Below are 26,885 nucleotides of genomic sequence, written 5' to 3' on the forward strand. Positions count from 1 at the left end.
AGGCCTATAATTACTTGCCTCTAGTCTTGATCCACTTTTGAAAGTAGGGTAATATATGCTAATTTGTGCTCATCATAAAATCTTGCCTGTATCTACACTTTGTCTTAATAATATTGCAAGTGGCTTTGCGATAGATTGAACTACTTTCTTTAACAAAATAGCAGGAATTCCATCAGGCCCTGCAGCAGCTCCATTTTTAATTTCATTAATAGCCTGCACAATATCAGCTTCATTTAATATCTATGTCAGCTAAATATTCACTAATTTCATCCCTTACTTCTATATCATTATCTTCATTATCTATTCTAGGGGTGAATTCTCTCTTATATCGTTCTGCCAGTATGTTGCAAATTTCCTTTTTTCATTCGTTAATCTCCCTTCAATTCATAGAGGGCCTATTTCTATTCTTCTTTTATTCATCTTCTTCGCATATGAGTATAATAGTTTGGGATTTTTGCTTGATATTTAATAGGGTTTTTTCTTCCAAGTCCCGTTTTTCATTTTCTTTTGATTGTATAATCTTTTGTTCTGCATTTTCTATCTTACTTTTTAGTTCTATAACTTTCCATGCATTTTTTTTTTTGCTAGAAACCTTTTTTCCACTTTCTGATTTTCTGGAACAAGATCCTTCTGTCTCTTGGTATGCATGACTGATGTTTACTTTTCTTCTTCGGTATATATTTATCCACTATTTTCTCTAATATTTTATATAATATCTCCGTATTTACCTTTATGTCATCACTTACGAAAATATTATCCCAATCTTTGTTTAATTCTTCATTTATTTCTGACCATTTTATATTTTTACTGTAGAAGTTGTATTTTCCATATCCTTCCCACTTTTTCATTTCTTGCTTATCTCTGTTTTCACTTGCTTTGGAATGGACTGTTAATTCTATGGACATTATGGTCTGAAATACTCGCATTATAAACTATTATTTCTTTAACATAATTCATCTCGTTCACAAATACTAGGTCTAAAGTATTTTCCTTTCTTGTTGGCAGGTGATTTATTTGTTGAATGTTTGTATTCTAGTAGCATATCTAATAGCTTTTCGAATTGCCTCTTATCTTCTGCACTACTATTACTCTCTTTTTTTATATGTATAAGTACATCCACAATCTCCTATTCGTTCTTTCCAGTCTACGAAAGGAAAGTTGAAGTCTCCAGATAGGAGAATAGTCCAGTCCTTGTGATTTCTACATATATCATCCAATTTTTCTATTATTAAGTCAAACTCTTTAGTATTAGGAGGTCTATATATTACTATGTTCATTAATTTTTCAGATTCAAATTCTACCGCTATTAGTTCACATTCTGAGTTACTATATTTCTCATATATTTTTTCCTTGTTTTTTGTCTTTCCCATATATTGCGGTTCCCCCTTGATTCCTATTTTTTCTATCTGATCTATAAGTTTGAAACCCTTTTATTTGATCATCATTCCCAGTCTCTTGGGAATACCAGGTTTCACTTATATTCATTATATCTATTTTCTTTTCAAGGGTTTGGGTTAGTTCTTCTAAGTACTCTATTTTTCTTTTGAGTTACTCGTAACTAAACCCTGCGCATTCATCACTATGATGGTTTGCGTGTTTTCTCCTTCATTTAATATTGGTAATAATAAGGATTTTCCCATGTCTCTTTCCTGTTCTGGTATGTTGTTCTTTTTTTCATTTCCAGAAAATTCTGACATTAAAAAAATCCAACTTTTCCATAATATTTGTTCTTCCTTCATCATAATTATTCATTTTGTGTCTGAATCTGCAATTTTCTCCATATCTGCAATATCCCCTTGCATAATAAAAACAGTTATTATCTCTTGAGTAGAATCTTGGAGCTGATGCATTGAAATTTTTGCTGGCACCTCTGCATATCTCGTTGATGGCTTGCTTTTTTCTTTACCTGATATTCTTCATTCCTCTCTTTATTTGTTTCTTTCTTATTTTGGATTTTATTGCTTATTGGTTATTTATTTGATTATTTTTCATGGCTACAGGGTGCATATATTTTACATTTTTTGTCGAACTTACATCCTTTTCCTTCTTTAGGTTTTTGCATATTTTTGGATGTAGATCTCTGCAATCATCCTCATATCCATCTAAGTATGCACATTTACCATATATTTCATAGTTGTGACATACCTTAGGATGTTTGTAGTAACATTTTTCTCCATATCTGCAATTCCCATCTTTTCAAAAGGTTGCAGACTTTGTCTTTTTTGTATATTTTTTCCTCTTTCCCGTCATTGTGTAGATCTGGGTAGAGCCTCTTCGGCATTTTTCTTTTGTGCTGTCATATCGTAATTTATTTCTTCGTAGGTATGTTTGCTTTATAGCCTCATATGTAGTATCAATGAGTATCTCTGCATCCATACTTTTATCTTGTTCTTTGTTTTCCTTATCTTTTTCTGTCATTTCAGTTTTGTTTACTTCTCTTACGTTTTCCTCTTCTTCTTCTTCTCTCTTCTTCATCCTCAACTATTTGTACATTCAAATCTTGATTTAATAACATTGTCTATCCATGGTAGACATGTTGAGCAAAAAATTCTTGTGTCTTTTCTCATATCTTGCATTACCTCAGCACACTGTGGATGGGTCGGAATGTTGCATGCAGCACATTTTCTGATTAGGTTTTGTGGATTAACTATGCTATACCACACCTTACACAGTTTACATGCTTTTGGCATTCTTTTTCCTAATGCAATCAATTAGGATATTCACAAGGTTCACTTTATTCATTTTCTTTGTCGGAATATGTTGGTTTATGTATATTTCTTTATGAGTCTCTTGACCACTTGGATTTTATTTGGAACTTCTTCAATTATTTTCAAGATGTTTTCATTTGATTTGTTCCAGTTTGAAGGATTGTATCCTTCTAATATATCTATGAATGATTTTGTATCTTTTTGGTTAGGACTGTCGCTGATTTCATAGATCAGAAATGCCAGTTCCCTTCCTGCTACCTCATCGTATTGCGAATCTGCCAAGCAAGCTAAATCTCGCCATTTTTTCCGCAGTTGGAGCTTACTGCCATCTTGTTTCTGATTTACAGTATTTCACTTGATAAACTAACTTAGAAGACGCTTTATCCTACTATTTCCACACTAATCTTATCACCGATAGTTCACGAACACTTCTAGATATTTCTCAAATTCTAGACGTATGTTAAACTTGTGATATTTGTTGATTAATCTGACTTCGACCAGGAACGTCTCACCAAGCAAGATGACTACTACGGTTTCTTCATGAGATGTAATGGGAGCAATTGAGACTGATGTTCCTGCTGAATTTACCTGAGTGGAACGTGTTCTGGGTTATGAAAATCACCGATATACCCGAATGCCATCCTGTAGTGAATGCCTGGGTGACGAATTTATTGTCACAGGCTTCGAGAAAACAGTCTGTTACAGTTCAAATAATAGAGCTTTTCTATTCTCCATTTCCTCTTTCTGTGTAATCGAATGGGTGTAGTATCTCTTTGGATTCTTTGAATTTACCACTTATGCTGTGATGTCTTTCCAGAGGGTTTCACTCACCTCATAATATAAAATACAGTAAAAGTTGGCCTCATACATTTCAATTATGTTCTGACACAGGATCGATTTTCCACTGTTGCTGAAACCTGTTATGATAATTCGTGCAGGAACGGCGAAAAGGTTCAAGATTTTTCCCTGGAAGGAACCCGTTTCCATGGTTGCAGTTAATACGCTACTGAGCAGATGCAATGTTTACCTGAGCGTTATATAGAGGTGAAGGTTGTTGAGAAAAGAATTCGATTGTGCAATGTTTTTATTCATCATAATTTTTTTTATATGCAAGTGAGGGTTGTAGAGAAACTAATTTGATTGTGCGTTGATTTTATGCGTTATAATTTTTTACATACTTCACAACTAATTTAGACTGTAAATTCATACATATTTTGTATATACAGGCACACTTTTTAGTGTGTGACACGTCTACTCAGACAGAGTCGACTTTTTTTAGCAGGGGCAGGAAACATCAACTTCGCCTAAGAATTTGCAAGGGCAGTTATCGGATGCTGCTGGTGCTGCTGCTGCTAACCTCCAATTTGCTGTCCGCTCTCCGTCTTTTGAACAACCTTCTATCTTGGGAAGTAGTGTGAAGGAGTGGGGGGTTGAAAGTCAAAAGGTTGGCGAACGCTTTGCATGTGCTTGCCACGGCCAGTGGCGGTGGTGGTGGCAGTGGCGGTGGCGGGGATGCCAGACCTACTCATCTTTGTTAACTCCTTCTGCTCCCCCAGTCGTTCATTTACCAGGATCTGAGGGTGACCGTAAGTGAGAGATTTATAAGGGGTGATGTAATATCTCTTATCTTCTAAGGACATAGAGCTACCTTCCTCTGTCGGGTGGGACACATCGTTCCTCCCACCATCTGCAAACTTGTGAACCTTGGTGTAAGTGATCTCATTCTCAATTAAATCTCGGTATTGGCTATGACTATTGAAAGTCTTTTGGCGACATCTTTGAATCCCCTTTAAAGTGTTACACCGACTATTTTGCGTTTCATAAGTTTGACGCCTGTTTCAACTTTGACGAGTCCAAGTTCCCCCTTGCCCGTATCGTCATACACTTCGTGAGCTTTGTGAAAGTTGCTCAAATCCAATATGGTTTAAGAACATCTTTCAATTCGTGTGCAAGGTTATCAGTCTCCAGGGAGAAGATCAAACTGTCAGTGTCGTGTACAGGAGCTTAACTCTATCACCATACAGTTTTTGAAGGACGCATAACAAGAACTTGTACATCATGTCCTTAGCCAGGTCCAGTATGCTGAACCCAACATAGATTGCGGATTCTGCTGTAATGGTCTCTCTGCAGTGATTCACAATGTATCATTGATTGTTCAACCTTTCAAAGGACTTGTATGTATGTAGTGAGGGTTCATTGGTGTGACAACTGTCCTGGTGGAATAGTTCAAAGGGTTTTTAATGGTTACGCCAAAAAAACCGTTCAATCATCATTTTGATGGTGTTCCCCTTGTCAGGGTCTGATTCTTTCGTTCCCCTCTCCACATTCTCTGTAATGTATTACCTTAAATAAAATCCTTGTTTGAACTTGTAAACTTTTCTTATAATGTCGACTTCTAGACCGAATCTTATTAATGTTTGCAATAGGGGAAGGCAAATTAAGTTGGTTTTGCATTGGCAAGTGTGTGCCTACCAGTTTTGACATTTTTTTTTTAAGGAGCTTCACATTAAACTTTTCCAATAGGCTTTTAGTGTAGGGGATAGATCCTGGAGGGTTACGTTTCATGTGATGTATAGCTAGAGGAACTCAACCGTCCTGAGAGCGACATCGTCTCTAACCTTCTTAGTATCAAGAAGAGTGAAATAACTGTGTTTCTCCCTGCAAATTGATGGATTGATATCGCTAGCGCGTAAACCTCTCTAGTTTGGTGGGGGAGAGCTCCGTTATTTAATCCAAAGGCATTTTATATCTGCTCATCACCGCAGAATAAAGACTGGTAAAATCGACGTACAGTATATATGATTGTCGGTCACCAGCTTTAAATTGTGGGTTTAACTCGGGTGTTCAGACTGCAGAAACCGCCTCTGATGTTGTTAGCAATCAGTTGGTAAGTTTCCCCATCGGAAATCAGGAGGAGGCGCACTCGCAAAGTGTGGAGAAAAGTGTCTAGTGAGAGGGAGGTAGACGTTAAATAGTAAACTGGGTCCAGTCCAAACTGTGTATAAACAGCCTTCCTCCAAGCTAAGTAAACATCCCCCAATAATCCCATGTCCATGAGAAGGTATAAAACGGTGTAATCCAGTAAGTTAGAACAGTTTGCAGTATTCCATCACATTTGCAGACGTGTTCATATCCTTCACAGGGAATGCTTTCCCCTGTCAGTGAGGAATTGAAACACACATTGGAGCGGGGATGCCAGGTTTTTGCAACACTTCGAAGCCTGTGACGTAGTCATAAGGGTGTACTGTTTACCTGTGCTCAAAACTAGCTTGGTGCACTCATCGGGATATTTAGATAACATCTGGCATGTGATTTCCAAAGCTCCTTTCTGCTTGATGTGACTCAACGCAAGACTGGAAAATGATCCTCTGATCATGTGGGCACTATCCATCAATCTGATGTTGCCAGTTTTAAGCAAATAAAATGTACCTCCATCACGTTTCAAGATTTCGCAGTTGTGCTTGGCAACTGCTTCTTTCAAGATGAGTGCTGCGTCGTAAGACAAATTGTGTACTAACACGGTATGTAGTGCGCGTGATGGCACACTTTGATAGCATTATCGGTGAACTTAATGTTGTAATTTTTTGCAGTGTGTAGCCTGTTCAAACTGGCAGGTTTGTTTCAGAGGTCATGCTGATTTTGTGTGCCACCATCGTCTCACGTATCCTGGCCCAGTCTTCAGCTATTTTCACCTACACCTACACCTACACCTACTCTATGCGTACAGTATTTCTTGCTTCTGCCGTCGACAATTGCGTAACAATATGCATACGCTTTCTGCTTTGACACACTCTCTGGTCTTCATACCGCGTCAGGCTGTCTGTTGTACGCTTCAAATCTAAGAAGGCGATGTGCGAGGTTTTATTCAGTGATTTGCTTTTTCAAACTGTTTAAATTGGTCAGGCTCTGGGTATAGAACTGTGGTTCGGGTTGAACAACTTCGGGTGTGAGCATCGCGAATGACAGGGGTATTAAACAAAGTTAGACAGTGATAACACATGCCACCTGTGTATTTTCTCCTCATTGTCTCTACCCCATGGCGGAATGCCTTCACGTAGGCGAACATGTCTTTGATGAGTGCGAGGTGGTCATCCGTGATCAGCAGTAGAGTGACCAGTCGGGGACATGACGTGTTACCCCCCTTTCTAGCGAGATGCACAGTCCATCGTTTTCTCTCTGTTCCCCATGACCAGTTCACACAATTTGTAACATAGATGTTAAGGTTGTTGTCTTTTCCAATGTCTTGAAGGAGTCGCTGTTCAGTGTCATGTCAGGTATGTGTTTAATGCTGATCTGACTTGTCCTTATCTGGTTTTTCACGCCCCTGACTCCTGCGGGATACTCTTTAAAGTTTGCTATGTTCACCATTTCTCACCATGAGATGTTGATTTGTACACTGTGCAGCGACGTATGCGCCAACCCAAACCCTCGCTTAAGTTTGAGCCTGTCTTCAAGGTTGCTCGCCACGTATTCAATAGCTTCGTCTAGCAATTCATTCACTGTGTCCACCAATGTTAGCACAGGAGGTGTATTAACGTAAAAAGAACCCTTTCACAGGTGGTACCACTGCCACCCACCATTCTCTGCCTGATGATGATGATGATGCATAGGTATAACATGACAGAATTTATACCCCTCTCCCGGAGTGTTCGCAAGACGTCCTCGGTGAGCTGCATTCTGTTAATTCTGAGCGCCGTTGTCACATCAATGTGCGTTCCTACTGCAGTTGGATAAGTGATAGTACTCATAATTCGGTTGGCCTCCTCTCCTTCCCTGTTAGGCAGTGTCTGCTGTTATTTGGCACCTCCTACTTGACAGTGACCTCCTCTCAGCAATGTTTCCCTTGCATTTTCCCCATTCGGTAGAGCTGTTACAGTGTTTCATGTGGAACCTGCAAAAAAAAATAGAATAACAAGTAGAGAATTTAATCAAAATAAACTGGTTGTTCTATATGTAAATGCAGTGGTAATGATGTGCATTTTTTTCTTTTTCTTTTTACAGCGTGTCACATCTCGACAAAAACTTCTAAATAAAAGAAAATTAATCTCACTATCCTGGAAGTGGCGCTCCCTGCTGCACTTCCTGTTAAAGATCGTCTCGAGTCGGTTCTGTTTCCACCCTTGTTCGCTCCTCTTCTTTCTACATTGACAGCAGACTCTGCAGTCCTCTGGCTAGTCCGAGCCTTCGGTGCAGTATATATGTGCCACGGAAAAGGAATTTCAATGGAACTGTCACTCGTAGTTTCATCGCCGCTGTTGCTGGTGGAATTATCCATATCTGCTTGTGGAGATGTTGTGGAGTAGAGCAGCCTGTTGGCGAACTGAACTGGGTCTTGCTGCTGTTTGAGTTAATATAACGGTGGTAGCAATCATAAACGTCTTTTCACATCAGGTCTCGGGGATTAACGTATTTCAGCGAAACCTGTGGAATTATCAGTGCATGTGTGTGCAGGTGGTTACGATTGCCTTATCACCCTCGTATGAGGTTTCACTAAAGCGGTATATCGTGTCGTGTGTGTGTGTGTGTGTTGTGCATGTGTGTGTGTACGGCACTGGACATGGAGACAGATTATTGGCTTGTGATAGTCGTGTCGTGTTGTGTGTCTTGTGTGAATGCGCACCATCGTCCATCATGATATGACATGTTGTGCACCTGCAGTGAGTCATGGAGAAATGGTGGGGATGGTTATCATCTTCTTATCTGAATTTGAATGGAGTTTAGAAATCTTTTCGCATTCATACTATCACGTGACCTTATATACTGGCGGTAGCAATCATAAATGTCTTTTCACATCGGTGTCTGGGGATTAACTCACATCAGTGAAAGACAGTTTTTCGTCCGAAGGGTATAGCTTGAGACAAAATGGGGCTTGGGTATTCACATGGGTTAGGTTAGGTTAGGTTTGGTTTAGGGACTTATAATTTTTTCACTTGGTGGGTTAGGTTAGGTTAGGTTAGGTTGGGTTAGGTTAAGGGACTTAGAATTTTTGGTTTTCCCATTGAGTTATATATACCCTACTCTCCTCATAAGCCATTTTGTTTTGTTTTTTTCTGAACTAGAGTGAAATATTTGGTGGTTTTCCTGTGGAGTCGTTAATAGTCAACGTACATGAGGTTAGAATAAAGGCAAGCTTATGGGATTTATCGACTGTGAGCCGAATTGGGTCGGGTGTTGAGGTTGAGCGAAATGGGTCTTTTTCCCTACTCATGTGCATGTGTGTGCGACACTCCTTTTTCTAAAAACTTCCTCGCCCATCTCTTTTTCTTTCTCTTATTAATCCCTCCTCGAGTGCATTAAAACTGCCAAGTAAATACAGAGGCTACTGCACCGACAAGCATCCTGACGACAACTGAGATCTGGGCCAGGAAACATTGCTTGCAAACAGTTTCCAAAGTATTTATGCAGACTGTTTACAGCAGTTTCAAAGAAACTGCTTGCAAATTGTTCTTACCAATTTTGATTTTAGAGATGGCCATTTTTTTTTTTTGCAACGGTTTAATTCGTATTACCTCATACATCCAGCCTGTACACACCCACAAAATTCATATGGTAACAACATCCCATTATTTCAGGTCCTGCCATTTTCAGAAGTAATGCTCGCTTGTCTGAATGTCATCAGTTCCTATACGTTTCCATTTTCATTCTTACTTATTCTGATTAAACTACTATTTACTCTACTCTAATACAGTCCCTTTTAGCTACTCAGAATCCACAAAGCGAGAATGCGTCTGTAAAACAAGGGCTTTTTATTTTGTAGACAAAATGATTCATAATGGCATTTTCCTTTTCTCCCTACATTGATCACTAATACAAACCATCACTGTAAACCTTCATTTACTTTCCTACCGGAGACCAAACAAAAGTGTAGTCAGAAAGGAGAGAATTATAAAAACACAGTAGCGTCTTCTTACATAATGGGTATTGCCAGACTTACATAAGATCCACCAGGGAGGAAATATAGTATACAGGAAAACGGAATTACCCAATAATGAAATTATCAAAAAAGAAAAATTATCTTAAATTTTACACTATTCACGACATGTGTAGCAATTGTAAGCTGAATTACACGAATTTCATGATACAATCACGGCGTTTTTAGAGTATCTAGAAGGTGGATACAATCTCGGTCTAGAAAACTTTCTTTCTAGACCGTGTCATACCCACAGTCTAGAAAGAACTAGATGTCGATACGACCACAGTCTGTTCTTTCTAGACTGTGGATACAATCATGGGTTATGTATATCTAGACGTGGGTGCAATCACAGTCTAGCGGTATATCTAGACCGAGGGTACAATCACGGTCTAGGTATATTCTAGAACCGTGGGTACAATCACGGCTTAGGTATATCTAGACTGTGGGTACAATCAACGATCTAGGTTATATATAGACCGTGAGTACACAATCACAGTCTAAGTATGTCTAGACCTCGGTACAATCACAGTCTAGGTATATCTAGACCGAGGGTACAATCACGGTCTAGGTATGTAGACCGTGGTACAATCACAGTCTAAGTATATCTAACCATGGATACAATCACGGCTTAGGTATATCTAGACCGTGGGTAAAATCACGATCTTGGTATATGTAGACCGTGGGTACAATCACGGTCTAGTTATATATAGACCGTGAGTACAATCACAGTCTAGGTATATCTAGACCGTGGGTGCAATCACAGTCTAGGTATATCTAGACCATGGGTGCAATCACAGTCTAGGTATATCTAGACCGAGGTACAATCACGGTCTAGGTATATCTAGACCGCGGTGGAGGTAATACTAGAACCCGGGGGTACATTTCACGTCTTAGGAATATCTAAGACCTAGAAAACCTGGGTACAATGCTAGCAATAACAGGTCTACCGGTATATCTAGACTGCGAGTACAATCACAGTCTAAGTATGGTATCTAGGACCGGTCAAGGGTACAATCACAGTCTGGTATATCTAAGACCGAGGGTACAATCACGGTCTAGGTATAATTGTAGACGACCGTGGGTACAATCACAGTCCTAAGTTATTCTAGACTGTGGGTTAACAATCACCAGATTAGGTATATCTAGACCATGTGGGTACAAATCACGAATCTAGGTATATTAGAACCCGTGGTAACAATCACGGTCCTATGGTTAGATATTAGAACCTTTGAGTACAATAACAGTCCTAGGTAATATAGAACTGTGGGTGGCAATCTCATGGTCCTAGGTCTAGGTATATCTAGACCATGGTTTGCATTCACCGGTCTATGGTAATATATAGACTATGGATAAATACAATCACATCCCAACTACCCATTTTTTATCTAAATTTAATATTGTAGACTGTGGGTACAATAACGGTCTAGGTATATATAGACCGTGAGTACAATCGCAATCTAGGTATATCTAGACCTTGGGTATAATCACAGTCTAGGTATATCTAGACTATGGGTACAATCACGGTCTAGGTATATGTAGACTGTGGGTACAATCACGGTCTAGGTATATCTAGACCGTGGTTGCAATCACAGTCTAGGTATATCTAGACTATGGGTACAATCACGGTCTAGGTATATCTAGACCATGGGTACAATCATTGTCTAGGTATATCTAGACCGTGGGCACAATCACGGTCTAGGTATATCTAGACCATGGGTACAATCACGGTCTAGGTATATCTAGACCGTGGGTACAATCACAGTCTAGGTATTTCTAGACTATGGGTACAATCATGGTCTAGGTATATCTAGACCATGGGTATAATCATGGTCCTAGGTATATCTAGACCATGGGTACAATCACGGCCTAGATATAGCTAGACGTGGATACAATCACGGTCTAGGTATATATAGACCGTGAATACAATCCACAGTCTAGGTATATCTAGACCGTGGGTACAATCACGGTCTCTAGATATACCATGGTTGCAATCACGGTCTTAGGTATATCTAGACTATGGGTACAATCACAGTCTATGTATATGTAGACCGTTGGTACAATCATGGTCTAGGTATATATAGACCGTGAGTACAATCACAGTCTAAGTATATCTAGACCTCGGGTACAATCACAGTCTAGGTATATCTAGACCGAGGATACAATCACATCTAGACCATAGTTGCAATCACGGTCTAGGTATATCTAGACTATGGGTACGACCACAGTCTAGGTATATGTAGACCATGGGCACAATCACGGTCTAGGTATATCTAGACCGAGGGTACAATCGTGGTCTAGGTATATCTATACCGTGGTTGCAATCATGGTCTAGGTATATCTAGACTATGGGTACTACAATCACGGTCTAGGTATATGTAGACCGTGGGTACAATCACATTTGAATACCACCACAAAGTTAAGTGACTGCACGAATCTGATTCAGTTCATTTCTTATTTACATTCCAGAAAGGGCTTTGAACTTTGCTGCAAGAGTTTGTACGCCCATGACGGCACCAAGTCTGGATAAGAGGGAAAGATGGGCTAAGAAATTCTTGCGGTCTGACGCAAAAGGCGATGTTAATATTCAGAGTAAGATTAAAAAGTGACTGGATCAGAATAAGAGTAAAAGAAACTGGATAGGAGTAAGGTTGAACAAAAAAGGGAGACTGTAGGATTAAAAAGTTTTTTTTTAATGAAAACTGTCAGTATTTGCAATTTCTAATTTAGTAGAAAATGAAATAAGAAATACGCCCGATTCAGAGTATTAGAGGGCACACACAAGCCCTATTATAAGTATTAGAGTCTGTACCTTTTCACCCTCAAAGTAAAAAAAAATGAACTTCACTTAAGAAAAGGGTGACTTTCATATTAAAGAAATTCAACTTCAAATTTAAAAAGTTTACTTTCATAATAAATAAACTGAACTTCAAATGAAAAAAGTAGAATTCTTATTAAAAAATTTGACTTGAAAATGAAAAAAGTAGTTCAGATTAAAAATGTTGACCCTCAATTTAAAAAAATTTAAATAACTGACTTTCAATTTAAAACCAATTAAACTCAGTTTGAAAACAAATATAATATAATCTTTTTACACGATATTATTTGGGCTTTCTGAGATTTTTTAATTTCAAACACGTAGAAAATACCAGTATATTGCAAATTTGCATTATAATTTTTTTCAGTCAGTAAGAAAAAATACTGAACTGGTTACTGGGAGGGCTGAGTAATGCGCAGCAACGGTTGCTGGGGAAGAGAATGAGTTGCCAGTGAGGATGATGAGAGGAAATCCTACCAGCTGCGAAAATTGACTCACGACACATTCAGATGATACCACATTTTTTAAAAATTGAATTTCATTTGTTTTTAAATTGAAAGTCTTTTTTTAAAATTCGAAATCTAACTTTTTTTAAAATTGAGGATCAACATTTCTAATTTGAACTTCTACTTTATTAATATGAGGGTCAACTCTTTTTTTTATAATTTGAAGTTTAATTTCTTTAATATGGAAGTCAACTTTTTTAATTTGAAGTTTAATTTCTTTAATATGGAAGTCAACTTTTTTTTTTAATTTGAAGTTTAATTTATTTAATATGAAAGTCAACTTTTTAAAAAAGAGGTTCATTTTTTTTTTTCAATTTCAGGGTGAAAAGGCGTAGTCATTTAAGTTTAATTCTCTCGCCCATTTCTGACATTTCGTGACGGGCTTTATCTTAAGTCTAGCAACTCAGTTTCCGCTGAGTTGCCACTTCAAAAATTAAAGCGGAGGCCTATCTAGAATGATTTAAAAACGATTAGAAATGAAACGTGCGGGACAAACATCGCGGAAATTAGGAAATATCTTTCATTTCCTCGTCTTCAGCGAAGACATTTCAGCCGAAAACGACACAGAGTCATCTAGCCAGGGTTTTAGAAATGGAAGAAAACAAACGAAGTTTGGTTATCACTTTACTTATCACGATATCCAAGCTAGTTATCGTCCTGACAGGATGCCAGTAAGTTTGTGTCGGTAGGGAGTTTCTAAAGCACAGCTTTTTTTGTTGAAGTGAACGCACCAGTGACGACGCGTAGCTAAATTGTGAGTGTTCAGGGCGCTTGCAATCTGCTGCTTCTTGCTCCTGACAAAAGGAGAGATCTATTTATTTCCAGAGTGAAAGCCATCTGAGGTAAGTTATTCCCACTAAGGAGACTTGTTCATGTGTTCCTTCCAAAGGCTCCTTCCATGCATTGTGCATCGTCAGATTAAATCTGTGATTATTAATACTTGCCTTCTGACTACATGACTTCGTTTTTTTTTTTAATATAAACTTTTCTTGCTCTTTTTACGACGGATGAAATTTTTTTTAGGGTGTCTGTCGAAATAGACAGAAGAAAAACTAACCACACACACAAGATATAATATATATAATTATATTATTGTATTATATATATATATTCAATTTAAATATATATATATATCTATATATATATAGATATTAATTATAATATTATATATATATATATATATATATTTTCTATATTTTTTTTTTATTAAAATTTAATATATCATTTATTATTATTATAATATATATATATATATATATATATATAGAATTATTATTATATTTAAGCGAATACCACGGGAAATGATAGTCAGGTATCCAAGCGCTTTCGTCTTTATTCAGACATCGTCAAGGAGCTACTAAAGTACAATTGGAGAGGAAGGCCTCAGGTACAAACAAGATCAGGAATACCAGATGGTTAATTATCAAAAGGGTAAAAATTAAAAGGGATAATCCAGGATTATCAGATATCAAAACCACGGTCACAAACTTAAACAGATTTCTGACCCTAACCGAAATTACAAAGTATCTTTACAGTCCAAAACATGTAAAAACTGAATATATTAATTTTGTTGCTTATATTTATCTACAACTTTTTTCATTATGAAAGCATCAAGTTTAAATAAACCAAGACTTAAATTTAGAACATTTCTATTATTTGACTTGATAAAAAAAACAAGATTCAATGATATTCCTTTTTAACTGTGTCATTACATGGGACTAAGGCTCTTGCTTGACTCCAGTTAATAGGATGGTCTGAATCTCTCATATGTACAAATAATGCATTCGATATTTGCCCAGTTCTCACAGAATATTGATGTTGCTTAAGACACTGTGAAAGAGATTTCCCGGTCTGTCCGTATAGATTTTATCACACTTTTTGCAAGGAATTTCATATATGCAGCCTGGAAGATCTTTAGGAGAATTTTGATTACTAATTCTTGGGGGGGGACATCAATATTACGGTGAAAACAACATTTATGTTAAAAAGCTTTAAAATTCTAGGAATATCTAAAAACCTTTCATCATAAGGTAATTTTAGAATGTTATGCTTACTAAATTCAAGTTTGTCATTAGTTGAATAAAATGTTTTTCTAGCTCTTTTCCATGCCACATCTACAAAAAAAAAAAAAGTCCTTGGGTATTTAAGCTTCAATGCAATATCATAAATAGTTTTTAATTTCAGCGTGAAATTTCACCTCTTCAGTCTTTCGAAAATCAACTAATATTGCCTCTTTTGTTCATTACTACTCCAATCACCATCAAAATGTTAAATTCTCTGTTTTTTCGGGGATGTTCCTAAGGGCTTTACGTGTCTGTAGCCCGCAGTTTATTGACGCTGAAATTAAAACTATTTATGATATTGCATTGAAACTTAAATACCCAAGGACTTTTGTAGATGTGGCATGGAAAAGAGCTAGAAAAACATTTTATTCAACTAATGACAAACTTGAATTTAGTAAGCATAACATTCTAAATTTTTATTACCTTATGATGAAAGGTTTTTAGATATTCCTAGAATTTTAAAGCTTTTTAACATAAATGTTGTTTTCAGTAATATTGATGTCAAGAATTTAGTAATCAAAAATTCTCCTAAAGATCTTCCAGGCTGCATATAATGAAAACTTCCCTTGCAAAAATGTGTGATAAAATCTATTTACGGACAGACCGGGAAATCTCTTTCACAGCGTCTTAAGCAACATCAATATTCTGTGAGAACTGGGCAAATATCGAATGCATTATTTGTACATATGAGAGATTCAGACCATCCTATTAACTGGAGTCAAGCAAGAGCCTTAGTCCCATGTAATGACACAGTTAAAAGGAATATCATTGAATCTTGTTTTATCAAGTCAAATAATAGAAATGTTCTAAATTTAAGTCTTGGTTAATTTAAACTTGATGCTTTCATAATGAAAAAAGTTGTAGATAAATATAAGCAACAAAATTAATATATTCAGTTTTTACATGTTTTGGACTGTAAAGATACTTTGTAATTTCGGTTAGGGTCAGAATCTGTTTAAGTTTGTGACCGTGTGATATCCGATAATCCTGGATTATCCCTTTTAATTTTTACCCTTTTGATAATTAACCATCTGGTATTTCCTGATCTTGTTTGTACTGAGGCCTTCCTCTCCAATTGTACTTTAGTAGCTCCTTGACGATGTCTGAATATAAAGACGTAAAGCGCTTGGATTCCTGACTATCATTTCCCGTGGTATTCGCTTATTTATGAAGTCACGTGCATCTACTGTGATTTTTTAAGCATATATATATATATATATATTATATATATATATATATATATATATATATATATATATATATATATATATATATATATATATATATATATACAGGGTGTAACACGAGTTTAGGAAAACATTTCGAGAAATGAAAGAGAATGTCATTCTGAGCAGAAAATGTTCTATAGACATATGCATTTTAAGGCTTCGTTTATCGGTGAGGCGAATTTTAAAAATAACTATTATCATTAAATAGCCAAATTAGATGGCGCGTAAGGGATATTGGAGTACGCACGGCTATCGGGAGAAGAGGGGCCTGTCACTTCCCTTGTTACTCTCGCTTTTCTGCCAAGAGCACGTTAGGGTTACAAGTGTCAGATTCCTTATTAAGAAATTGGAGACAATGCTTTACCTTCCAGTAATGTGGAATATGCAGATATGATGTTTATTTGTGGTTTTTTCAACAATGAATCCCACTGTCATTAAAAAAGGAAATCGGCAATTAGGCCAATGCGATGTGAATAAGATACTTCCAAATCAAATGGTATTGAGCAAAGAAGAAAAATGCAAGTATCATTGAAACCTTCTCCCCCTCCGTCATTGGTATTCGCTGGAATCCAAAAATTTGAAAGTAAAGGAAGCCGAATGGAATCTGCTCTCCATCAAAGACTGGCCTATTCATTGAACACCGATCAAAGATTTAAAACGTATTTTCAAATATTTCTCGTTCTCCGTCAGAAGTATTCACCATACACCAGTCAAAGGAAAAAACACACTTAAAGAAAATGCTTTCGTCTCTGCCAGATGAAAAAGAAAGAATAAGAACATTAAGGAAAATTCACTTTCTTCAGTCTTTCCTGAAAAAGGTGGTATATTCATGCAGTAATCGACAGAGGTCAAAAAGCTGACGTTGTTCAAAGTGAAGTAACCTCCCTACCTGCATTCCCTCGCCATCGCTATTGCTGTCATTCTCTCTCTTTCAGCATAGGCCTAGTCCTGACTCCTGATTCAACAATACCTTCTTGATACCTGAAGCTTATCATTGAAATTAGATTACAGTGAAGTCTGTTCACAGATGATATACTAATTGAAGGGACTGTAATGTTACATTTTTCAAAAACCTGCGAGAAAAAAAGTCATAATTAAAAGACTTGCAATCCAGTTGTCTGATACAATGCATCAACCCCATCCTTCCAACACCCTTCTCCCTGACTACTCAGACATCGCGTACGCCATGTTGGCTGAGAGGCAGCATAAGTAAAACCAGTTATTTTAAAAATTCGCCTCACCGATAAACGAAGCCTTAAGATGCATATGTCTATGGAACATTTTCTGCTCAAAATGACATTTTGTTTCATTTCTCGAAATATTTGCATAAACTCGTGTTACACACTATATATTTCCTCAAACATAGATCAAGAATGGAAGGTACCATTAACCTAATACGGAAAATTGCCTGCGTTCACATCTGCGCTTTTCCTCATGCCATTATATATCCACTATTATATATAAAATCTTGTGAATACGCATTCCCCACATTCTTGTGCATATTGATTGACGCGAAGCCTGTCTAGAGCAAAAAAGGAAAGAAATGGAATAAATGGTGCAATGAATTTAATGACGGAAAAACTTTTTTTTTTTTTTTTTTTTTTTTTTTTTTGAGAGTAAGAAGTTAGCAGGATAGAATTACGAGTTTAATTCCCGTCTTCCTATCTATTTATTTATTTATCTCACCTACTCTATTGGTTTGCTGTTAGCTATCTATCTGTCTATCTATTTGTCTCGTTCAAGTGGTTCCTCAAGCTTCATAAGATCAATTAATTACCTCACACATACACCAGACGGTGTTTTCTTGGCTTAGGTATCTACACGTCACCTACTTCGAGGTGCAAGCGCCTCAGGGGCGTGGTTGGTATGGTATTAGCGTCCCACCTCGGTGGTCGCGGGTTCGATTCTCGGACATTCCACTGAGGAGTGAGAGATGTGTATTTCTGGTGATAGAAGTTCACTCTCGACGTGGTTTGGAAGTCACGTAAAGCCGTTGGTCCCGCTGCTGAATAACCACTGGTTCCATGTAACGTAAAAGCACCATACAAACAAACAAAAATTCGAGGTTCTGGTACTAAACATAGCGGAAACTCCTTGGGACACCGGGTTCAATAACGAGCCTATCGGGGATCGGAGTATTATATTCACCCATTTCTATATTGTATGGTCGATAAATTTTATTAATAAACGATATCTTCAAGCGGCCGTCTACTTTACATTCGGTGTTTAGTACTATAGTAGGTTCACATCAACCGTGCATTTGATGTCTAGGCCAGTCCCTTCCGACGCTACTGATTGGCTGTTGATAAGCCAATCACAGGGCTGGAAATTCTCAGTCTCTTTCGAGAGTTCACATGGGCAGGATGTATGTTCCACCTCTCCTGAGGGATACGTTTGAAAGACGTATCCCTCAGGAGCGGTGGAACACATCCTACCTATGTGAACTCTCGAGAAAGACTGAGAGTTTCCAGCCCTGTGATTGACATATCAACAGCCAGTCAGGAGCGTCGTAAGGGACTGGTCTAGACATCAAATGCACGGTTGATGTGAACCTACTATAGCACCTCTGAGTAGGTGACGCGTACAAAACAAGGCAAAGTACACCCACCAGACTCCAAAGGATTGCTGCAAGTTCAGTCACCATTTCTTCCTTCTACAAAGACTAATATTTTATCTTTTTATCAAACGTGATAATTGAATTTAATTTAACTGAATATGGAATTTAGGCCAAAGGCCAAGCACTGGGACCTATGAGCCCATTCAGCGCTGGAATGGAATCTGACAGGGTAAGGTTTGAAAGTTGTAACAGGAGGAAAACCTCAAAGCAGTTGCGTTATGAAGCAATTGTTAGGAGAGGGTGGAAAGTAACACGGAAGAGAGAGAATATGAAAGGAGTTACAGTATAAGGAACGAAAGGGACGTTACAAAGAACCTTAAGTAATGCCTACAGTGCACCAGGTGAAGGTGCAATGACGGAACTAGCCCCCTACTGGACGGAATTCAAGCATGATAAGGAGTAGCCCCCGTAGGAATTAATGTTCAGGTATAAGTGCCAATGCTCCCAAAAAAATACCCAGTACCCAGTACCAGCAGCGGCTGGCGTTCCTTGGTGACCACCCACTGAAGTGCTGACCAGAATAAGTTTTTCTTGGCTTCGCTCAGTTAGACGTAGGGCTGGTGAAGCAAATAAAATACTGCTGTTGGAGCTGTATATTCTCTCTGTTTCTTGTACAAATCAAAAGTTATTTCACCTATGTGGTTATTAGTAAGTAGACTAAACATTTTGACCTGGTGGATGATGCATGTGTGTGTTTGTGTCTGAATGTGTGTGAGGGAGTGTAAGAAGAAGCGGCCCTGTATCTTAAAATATAATAAATAACATGGCAATATTTGCGGAAATAATTCAAAACAATATTGTACTATATCAATATTTTTAATGATTTTTCTTTCAACTTCTGAGAAACTATGACGACTCTCTAAAATTCATGAGGGGTGGAAGGAATATAGCATTTGGGCCCAAGGCCAAGCGCTGGGACGTAAGAGGTCATTCAGCGCTAAAAAAAAAAAAAAAGAAACTTCAGAGTACAAAGGTTTTAAAGGTGTAACATGAAGAAAAGCTCACAGTTGCACTATGAAAAAAAGTGTCAAGAAAGGGTGAATAGCAAGATGGAAGAAAGAGGATATGAACGGAGGTACAGTAAAAGGAATGAAAGGGACGCATGAGGTGCACTGACGACACTACACCCCCACCCACACCCCCACCCACTCCAACTTTACGCAGAAAAAAATCCCGGTGTCGTTTGGCAACCAATGAATGTCTTCCTCTTCTCAGCTTAATCCGTAGCCGGGGGCATATTTGTGATCTGTGTTAAGAATCGGATATTGGGAGAAATTAGGACCAATCAGCGTTCAGAATTCGCTTGAGGCAATGACGTCATTATCCTAGCATTCATTCTTACTGTGTGTACGATAATTATTCGCTAGTCACGTATATTTTCTCTATTGATAAATTATAATCTGTTATGTATACTATTCGTTTTTTCGTTCGGGTTATTCATTCATTACTTTTATCGTCTAAATAGCTCTTAATTTCTAACAAATTTCAAGTTTTATTAATGATGAAAACCGAAGAAGTAGAATACTTTTATATAGTCATATGATTCATTAAACTGCCCTTCTTGACCATGATTGTCAATCATTTGTAAATAAACAATTCATTCACACGATCTAGAGTCGCTTATTTAACCTTTTAATGTCCGCATACTGAAGGATTTTAAGTAAAGGCATCAATATCTCAGAACTTATCTGTATAGGTGCCCTTTATGATGAGAAAACCAAAAATCCTCTTTTTATTATTTTCTTTATTGTTTTTTAATGTGTTCCAAAAATGGGAACGTTGGACACTTGGGGGTTTAAATCTCGGTATGAAAAATGAAAATAGAAATTTTTACCAAAATAAAAAAAAAACTGGTTTTTGTGTGTGTAAATCTTGCAATATAACATCGTTTTAAAGACGTTGTTCCATTAATATTAATTACTTTACTTTTTATTTGATTATTTAAGAAAAAATGTAACTCGTGGAATGTGACACTACACTTCTTATGGAGCGGAGCCTTTTATCACACAACGATGACCATGATGATGGTGATGATGATAATGATGGTGATGATAATGATGATGATGATGATAATGATTTTGATAATGATAATAAGTATAAAAAATGATAAAACTTCACCCGCAAAAGTTTTTACCATCCATGGATAGAAGACCTAGGATATCGAGTAAATCAGGGTATCCGGCATACCAAGTGTCGAACGTTCCCATTTTGGGAACATCTTGCAAAAATATTTACATTGATATTACTATAATAAAAATCATAATAGATATATTTTGTTATCGAAGAAGTATTTAAGCTATATATGTCATAAATGAAATAATAAAATATGAATTTTCTCTTATTGAAATAAAATTTTTATTTCGGGTCGCTAATTTTCAAAAAAAAATCTCAGAAAAAACAAGTAAAGAAATAATGGAAAATTGAATTTTTTTTCATCATATATAATGATTGATTATATGTCAAAAATTATACTTAACGTGATCAAACCATTATATTTGAAAATGAGAAGCTAGGAATATATAGAAAAATCATGTGCCCAAAATGGGAACGTTGGACTGTAATTAAGAGCACTCTATCATTCCTCTCTGAGCAATGGATTGCAAGGAAAAGCCATCATATTTCGAGAAAATCAAGAATATAGACATTCAAACCAGTGACAGTAGCGACATAATTGAATTAAGGACAAATGTAACAAGGCTGAGGGCTGCCACCCCTTGGTTTTTAAAACCCAGATCTGGGGGTTTTGTCTCTCATCAGGGTTTCTGGGTTTTTTACTCGGAAATCTGGTTTTTTTGCAAAATTATATTGAAGTAAGATATTTTTGTAAATATGTATCTATGGTCCTTAAGTACATAATATCAACCAAGACGTTGCAACTTGCAGAGAAGTTCTATTTGATATTTACCAGAGTGATTCATTGGTTCGTCTCTGTTTAATGCATGTCTCAGACAGGTATTAAGACCATTTACACCATCACAGTGCCCGTCTGGACACTGTGTTACCACATGGAAAATTCAAACTTTCAAACTCTGTAAATACGAGATCTTAAACAATATACCTTTTTAAAAAGTCCTATAGTTAGGCTGTAATTGTAGGTCACCTTTAAGATACTTTCCTTTGACGGAAATGTAGATATACTAACCATTTGGTGAAACTGTTTCCATAACTTTTCCGAAAATCTTGTCATCAGTATATATCTATATATATCTATATTTTTATACACACACACACACACATATAAAAGGACATGTCCTTTTCTCATATATAGAAATTAATTTACAACAACACACAGGAGAGTGTTCCATAGAGAGCCAGAGTCACTTAGAAATCAAAACACAAAAGCACACACGAGAACCATCCAAAGTAAATGTACGGAACCTTGCCTACCAACAAGGGTGGGAAAACATATGTGTAACGGCAGGATTACGGTATGAGAAAATAGTGCACATATTTTTTCACGACAATATATGTTATATATAAATATATAAATATATATATATATATATATATATATATATATATATATCTAATATACATATCATATATACATATATATATATATATATATATATATATATATATATTTATATATAGTATATATATATGTATATATAATATATATATATATATATATATATATATTTATTTATATGTATATTATAATATATATAGATATATATATATATATATATATATACATGTATATGTATATATATATATATATATATATATATATATATATATATATATATATATATATATATATATATATATTGTCGTGAAAAAATATATGCACTATTTTCTCATACCGTAATCCTGCCGTTACACATATGTTTTCCCGCCCTTGTTGGTAGGCAAGGTTCTGTACATTTACTTTGGATGGTTCTCGTGTGTGCTTTTGTGTTTTGATTTCTAAGTGACTCTGGCTCTCCATGGAACACTCTCCTGTGTGATGTTGTAAATTAATTTCTATATATGAGAAAAGGACATATCCTTTTTATAAATAAGAAGTCCGCATGGGTATAAAAAGACCCCGCAGGCAGTAATCGCCCTCTCTCTATAGCTTCTAGTCATCCAATTAACATCAAACGGGCAGAGGGGGCTCCAGGGTTTAACTTACCCATTTTCACATGGAAGGGAGTTGCGAGAGTCTTGAGTGACTTCGGTGACCATAACCATGTACAGTAAGTAATCGTTGTATATCTTGGCCATCATAGGGTTTAGTGAGTTATAAAGTGTTTTCGATTAAACCTCACTGTATTAGAATCATGTACCTGAGATTATTGCAGTGAGATTTTGTGTCCTTTTTGAGATTTTTTTCCAATTCTTGTATTTGTGTGGTCACATTGTGCATTCAGTGAAGTAAAGCGGAATTTAACATCATTTATGTTCACTCATCTTGTAAATGTGTAAATATAATATCAAGAGTATTATTTTGTAATAAAATCAGCAAAATTCAGTGCATTTTCCTTGAGCTGTCCTTGTGTAAGAGCTAGAGCTTTTCCCTTCAGGTAGGACTATATCCTTCATAACATCGAAGCTGAACTTCTGCTCCGTTATCGAATCATTCGCGACATATATATATAATATATATATATATATATATATATTATATATATATATATATACATACTATACATCATACATATATATATATATATATATATATATATATATTATAATATGAATGTATGTATGTATTATATATATATATATATATATATATATATATATATATATATATATTATAATATATATATATATATATATATATATTAATAATATATTTAATATGCCAATGTGATGTGCTGTGACTTTTTTTAGAATGCGCAGACTACCCATAGAGACAGTCTGAAGCATTGACCTGAGAAAGCTGATAAATCATTTCTGGGATGGAGTGATACGAAGATGCATAGTTAAGCGGGTCAACGTTCGTTTTGTAGTTATGTGTGAGTTCACGAGGGCTTGTTCAAGTGCCTTTGAAAACTGACTGCAACCAGTTACATGGGGCGTGGACGAAGGGTGTGTACGTGTACTAACTATGTCCGTTCATAATGACTTGGCTTAGCCAAATCTATGGCAGACTTACGGAGAAGTCTGTGCGAGAAAGGCAGAGCCACGATGGCGAGTGCCAAAGAGTTTTCTGAACATTGTGTGTAGTTTTCCAGGCTGTAATGGGTAAGTGTTGCCTTACTTTAGCCAAAGGGATGGTAAAGATGTTTAATCTTTGACTTTGTCTTTACAATTGTGTGTGCTTACAAGTATGTTCACGCGTATTTGTAACAGGCAGTTCTAGTGAGGGCACCGAGAGTCCTAGGGACAGAGAGTCCCGTGTGGAGGAAACTATTATATTTTGGAGAAGAGATTGGTGTGACTAATTACTGATTGAGACATTTTAATACTGGGGGTTATCTAAGTAGTTTGTCTGTGAGACTTGAATTATTATCTTTCCATTGTTAAATAAATATTATATTTTTTCATAACTCTGACTCTAATTTGATGACCTGTTAGAATGGAGAGAGAAGGCTATGCCAGAGAGAGAGAGAGAGGAGGCAATGCCGGTGACCGCGTTGAGAGAGAGAGAGAGAGAGAGGTGGGGGGGAGAGATTGTGTGTAGCCAGTTTTGCCTTAACGCTCGGGTTTAACGCATACCAAATATTAAATACCCTTCGCTGGTAAATAGTGTCAGAGGTGGGTAACAGATTTTGGTGGCGGGTGGTTTAAGGGGCTTTTATATATTTTATAAGCCGTAGGTACGCCTCCGAAGAGAGTTATCGGTGGCTTAGCGGTGGTTTTTGAACGACAAAGCCTTTTGTGGGATTGTGGAAAATTGTTAAATTGTTAGATTTCAGTTACTAAGTGAGAGATAATGAGAAAATATCCGTCCGTTAACTGTGGCAGTGATGTGAGAGAATTGAACTGGACTCAGCATTTTGCCCAGGACGAGATGCCTCGAGAGAGCTGGTCGGTCAGTTGGAATTGAGAGACGTGTGAGTGCATTCCCGAGACAATCCCCATGTGTGTGTGTTAGAGTGTCTTGCGCAGATTCCGGGTTTTCTCACATTTATGACGTGGTGAGTGTTAACGAACATTTTCTTTTGAGTCCTGGGGGGATTTTTTTGAATAATTTTGTGTTATGGGATTGGTTTAGGATATCAAATTTTTTTTCCCATAGTAGCAGAAAGTGACGTGTTTTTTTGATTGGCGCATGTTTAGAAGAGACACATTCGTCTTTGTGAGTGTGTATGAATAGTTTTCATACATGCGAAACTGTGCTTGGATTGCATTTTTTGCTTGGAGACAGAGAGCGCCCAGTCATTTTTATGGGCTCAGCACTTTCTGCTAACCGACACAAAAGGGCATTGCTTACCGGGAGGGTACTAGTAGTCTACCTCGGAGGGTACTCAAACACTGTTCAAGGGGGGTGGTCTATCGTTCAGGGAGGGTGAAGTTCTCTTTTTTTTTCTCAGTGGGGGTGAATTCCTTTTTTTTTCTTTGTGTCGGGATGTTGGGGGATGAGTTTGCCCTTGATAATGAATTTCCAATGCCACAGGACATCAGCTGATACCGATTAGTTGATGATGTGAGATGCCCGTAGGGTGTTTTTTTTTTAGAAAAGATTTTCTTTCTCTTGAATGAAGAGAAAAGGAAATGAAATGCATGGGATGTGTGTAAGTTTTCCTTATGCTTTGGAAGGCAGAAATATAATGGGGACACAGAGATTATTATTTTTTTTTTATTGTGTTGGAGAGATTGCTTTTAAGTGGTGATGACTGGTGTCGTCAGGTGGTGTTGATTTTGGGGGATTGGCAATATTGGTGTATACTGGAGGAATTGCAATATTAATGCAGATATTTGCAAGAGAATTATTACTATGGAGAATTATTATTATTATTATTATTAATTATTATTACTTGAGATATTTTACGGGAGAAGTACTTAAGTAGAATTATCATTACTTGAGACATATTTTACAAGAGATTTAAGATATGTCATGGGAGATTATTTTATAATTATTACAGATAATTATATTTTGGAGAATTATTACAATGAATTATTGGAGAAGTTTTGTGGTTGATTATTTATTGAGTTTTTATAACTTTAGAGAATATTTCAGTAATTCATGAGTGATGAATCTGGCTGAATTTTGGTGAATTTTGGGCTGAATTTTACTGAACTTTTGGTGAATTGTGCTGAATTTTGCTGAACTTTTGGTGAATTGTGCTGAATTTTTGGTGAATGGACAAGCATTAACATTAGTAATGTTTTTTATACTAATACTAGTGATTTTGATGATAGCAATTTTGGTGATACTGCTGATAATGATACTTCTGATATTGGTGATTTTTTTGTATATTCTAATATGTGGGTGCTGTAATGCTGTCAAGGGAGGTGTTGTTTTTTTTAAAATTTGGGAGGAACTAACAACACATTTTTTTTTCCTTTTTTTATGAGTTCAGCAGATAATTGCTTGACATCTACGTGAGTCATGGGGATAGTTAACAATGCCGTTGATTTTTCTTTTCTCCTTTTTTGGAAGTTAGCCATCGCTGACAAGTTTTTTTTTATCATGGGTGAATTTGAATTTATTTTTTCTCTCCAGTTTGTGTGAATTTTTTAATATCTTAGTTCGTGACTTAGAGTCATTGTTCGGGAACGTGTTTGTGTTTTCAGCTGTTTAATGCTGCAGAGAGATTTATGGGAGAATTTTTGCATTTTTTTGAATGCATAAGTAATGGCACTACATTTTTTTTCCTGGATATTTATGTTCCAGAAATTGTGAGTTTCTTGCACAATACCTTTGTGGAATTTGTGACAACTTTGCCAGAGATACGAAACTTGGTTAAGTTTTCTAGTGGCCTATGTCGTAGTGCATATGGAGAAGTCTTTGCTTAGATACTGAATTGGAGTTTTGTTATAATGAGTTGTGGCACATTGGTGATTTTTTCTAGAATTTCCTGGACAATTTTATTTGCCGAGTTTTTGCCCTTTTTCAGCCATTATGCTAAGGAGAGAGTTTATAGTTTTTGACTA

General features: G+C 36.6%; 1 protein-coding gene across 2 annotated transcripts in view; it reads left to right on the forward strand.

Annotated features, from left to right (window-relative positions):
* Positions 1 to 26,885, forward strand: part of LOC135223712 (adhesion G protein-coupled receptor L3-like) — a 121,414-nt gene that overhangs the window by 20,847 nt on the left and 73,682 nt on the right. Inside the window, exon 1 of one of the 2 annotated variants that reach the window (XM_064262447.1) lies at positions 13,629 to 13,784. The exons of the other annotated variant lie outside the window; for it this stretch is intronic. The gene's annotated coding sequence lies outside the window, so the exon portion shown is untranslated. Of the gene's footprint in view, positions 1 to 13,628; positions 13,785 to 26,885 lie in introns of those variants that run through there. 2 annotated transcript variants of the gene reach the window in all.

Source organism: Macrobrachium nipponense, chromosome 10 (genome assembly GCF_015104395.2).
Source record: "Macrobrachium nipponense isolate FS-2020 chromosome 10, ASM1510439v2, whole genome shotgun sequence".
Taxonomy (NCBI): Eukaryota; Metazoa; Arthropoda; class Malacostraca; order Decapoda; family Palaemonidae; genus Macrobrachium; species Macrobrachium nipponense.